Source organism: Microtus ochrogaster, linkage group LG5 (genome assembly GCF_000317375.1).
Source record: "Microtus ochrogaster isolate Prairie Vole_2 linkage group LG5, MicOch1.0, whole genome shotgun sequence".
NCBI classification, from domain to species: Eukaryota; Metazoa; Chordata; class Mammalia; order Rodentia; family Cricetidae; genus Microtus; species Microtus ochrogaster.
In genome coordinates this window covers 24,178,887-24,182,623 of record NC_022031.1, presented here as the reverse complement: position 1 = coordinate 24,182,623, position 3,737 = coordinate 24,178,887, and positions in this window count along the sequence as shown.

Genomic DNA, 3,737 nt, shown 5'->3' with positions numbered 1-3,737 from the left:
TAGACTATCAGGGAGTCAAGGAATGGGTGAAGCTAGCCACCAAAGCTGCATCTTTAATCCTAGCTATTCCATTTAGCAGATTAAAGACACATATGGTAAGAAAAAAATAGGAATATAGAGTAAAGACTAAGATTAAGACAAAAAAAAAACCCTCTAAACAGTTTACAGTGTGCTTAAAAATATATGTAGGCTTGGGAGAGAAAAGAAAAGGATAGAACAAGTTCTTAAAAAAGAAATATAGTAGTTGGGTTTGTAGCAAATGCCTTTAATCGCAGGACTTGGGAGGCAGAGGCAGGGGATCTCTGTGAGTTTGTGGCCAGCCTGGTCTACAGATTGAGATCTAGGACAGCCAAAGATACACAGAGAAACCCTGTCTCAAAAAACCAAAACTTAAAAATAAAAATAGAAGAAATTGAGTTTTAAAAAAGCCACGTAAAGATGGAAAAGGCAAAAGAATCTGGATACTGCATGTTGTTGTGTTGTCTTTGAATTGTTTAACTGCTGAGGAAAAAGCAAGAGCTGCTAAAAGGCATTTAATTATAAATGCTTCTGTATTAATCCAACCTATATATTCTGAAAATGTCTTGACTTCAGTTTTTAAGTCAAAAGATATGTTATGTTGGAAAAGATGTTTTGCTTTTGTTTCCATAAAAAATGAGAGGTTGTTGATTAATTCTGGGTTAAGAAAAATAAGGTTTGATGAAGGAAGACCTCTTGAAAAATCTCCAGTTGGAACAGATGATCCAATGTTTCAGAGCACCTCTGTTGCAGTTTCCTCTGAGTTCTACATTCAGAACAGCTTCAAGACTGTTGGCTGAGATTATACACCCTCATAAAATAACTCAGTCAGAACTTGACCAAAATTATAATTTTGGGGGGCTCTCATAAGGTTATTAGTGCATCCAATTATCTTAGAAAACTATACACACATTCCCCAAAAAGTGGATTATGGATATTTGTCTTTGTTTAGAGTGTTGGTTACAAGTTGTTATGGATAATGGTCAGGAACAAAGGTAAACAAAGGAGATTAGATTCAGAGTTCTTGCTTTGAAAAGAAAAAGGGGAAAATGCTGTGTGATAATGCTCGTGTACACTATAAATTGTACACTATAAATTGTATAAAGTGTACACTAAAAATTGTTACTCGTATTGGTTTTAATAAAACACTGATTGGTCAGTAACCAAGCAGGAAGTATAGTGACCAGACTAGGAGAATTCTGGGAAGAGGAAAGGCAGAGATGCAGTCACCATCCAGAAGGTGATGAGAGACCACAAGTGTTATACAGTGAATTTACAGCTGGCAGATCTCTTATACAAATCCATGGGAGTGTGTGTACATACTATATGGAGAAGTCAATGTTCAGAGCTTCAGGAACACCTACATTTTGGATCGTCACTGTCAATTCTATAGAAATCTTGTGAAATCATGATGTATCTCCTTTCCATAATATCACAGCAGTGCATGAATCATTCATTGAGATTACTTCTTCCTGTATGGGCAACTCTATACCTTTCTTCATGTCATGGAGCCCTGGTGTGAAAGCATTCACTCAGCCAAACCTTTGTTCTTGTAATCAAATCTACATAAGCTAGTCTCCCACAACTATTCTTATTGATAGGATTCATTGGCAAGAAAGGAGCCATGAGCAGGAGACACTGAGCAGAAAGACGGCATGTCTTACTGGTAAACAGGTATGGGTGGCCCTGAATTCTACAGCAGCAGACTTAGTAAGGTATAGTATACTGGCCTTTTGCTCTATCCTAACAAGCAACTAATATTCTGTATTTACCCTTCACCTTGGTTTCAGTTAACATAAGGTCATAGCCCAGGATATTAACTGTTTATTTCTTTATTCCTGTTTGCCGAGAGGAATGAAAGACAAAGATGTCCATCACACTGACAAGCCACAGGGATACTGTCAATGTCCTGAGTGAACAGGAAAACTGCTGAGGAGAACATGTTGGAGGTTTCCCACAGGACAGCTCATCGTGAAGCAGAATGAGGTGCATGGGTCAAGAGCATCTTGTACCACATCTCCTTTTACAAGGCAAATATGGGACCAGTCTCCATTATCCTGGGCACAAGGTGCTGTCTGTACTTGTGAAGCTTTAGCATGAATGTCACTCAGCTGAGAAATTTGAGTCTGGACCTTGGTTCTTCCTTCTTGACCAGTCATGCCATTTCTTTTAACCATTTGCTGCTGCTCATAAGTACAATAGAGCCAGTTTTCAAACACAGTCAGACCCACAGGCTGCAAAATATTAGAGTCTTTGAGCACTATCCAGCAGAAATTATAGTGCCTTTCACTACTGATGAAATAAAAAAGTTATGGGACAATGAACCATGGCAAAGAGCTTGTGCTAATTTTTTTTGGGAGAAGTTAATAGCAACTATACCAAAAGCGATAGACTTAACCTTATAAAGAGAACTTCTTGGATTCTTCCTAGAATTGTACGTGATGCTCCAATAACTGGAGCCCATATTTTATACTGATGTAAATAAATCAGGGAAGGCAGGTTACTTACAAATCAGAAGAATTAAGTGAGGTGGAACAAAGCCATTATAATTCTGTCCAGAAGGCAGAATTCTATGCTATTCTTATGATACTAAAGGATTTTAAAGAACCTCTCAATATAGTTACTGATTCGCAATATACAGAAAGAGTTATCTTGCATATTGAAACCGATGAATGAGGACCCTAAGAGAGACATACATGGATCTAATCTAGAAGAAAAAGACAAGATCTCTAGAGTAAATTGGGAGCATGGGGACCTTGGGAGAGGATAAAAGGGGAGGGGAGAGAAAGGGAGGGCTGTAGAAAAAATATATAGCCCAATAAAAACAATTTTAAAAAAAAAAAAAAAAAAAACAAATGTAGAGCTAGATATAGAAATACTGCATCCCTCTGGCCCACTACAGGGAAATGGCCATGCACCAAACTAGAAATTCCATGAATATTCTTTCACCAAGTGAGCTTCAGGCTACAGTTTTGTTTTTGAATACTCTCTCTCGGTTACAGTTTTGTTTTTGAATACACTCTCTCTCTTTCTGGGATTTATCTTTTTGTCTTATTGAAGTCTACAATGGTCTCCTTGCTTCTGTACTTGCCTCTCTAGGAGATTTTTCTATGTTTTCCTCTTCTCTGAGACTTTTACTGAGGGAACACTGGCATCAGATGATACCGCAACCAGCAGACAATCGGGAATAGAGGCCACAAATAAACAAGATGGATTACTCTGCCTTTTTTTTTTTTTCAGGCAGTAGAAAGACTTGGCAGACTTCTTTTTCCTGAAAGGGCCCCCGTCCAAATGACCTGCCTAAATATGTCCTAGGAAGTACCTAGACAGGTGCTGTAAGCCCATCAGTACACTATTATCTGTTTAAGTTGAGCGATTTAGAAAAAGGGGGAAAGAGACCTATTTCAGTCCACCACCACTTAAAACTTCTGTACCTCTAAAGAAAACAGATTTTGTTATCTGAATCTCCTCCCCACTTGTGAGATGTTTGTGTCTTTGTGTGTTCTGTATGTGTGTACTTCTTTGTTTTGAATAAAATGCATTTACTTGTTGCAACTGTGATTATGTCCTGCCTGGAACTACCTGGTCCTCACCATATTTGTAAAGGAAGTCATTGGAAGAATTCAATCTGGCAAGAACCAATTGAGTCCCTAGTCATCTTCCCTACATTGACAAGACCTAGGGCTTCCCATTCTGGATCCCTTTATGCCCATCAATCT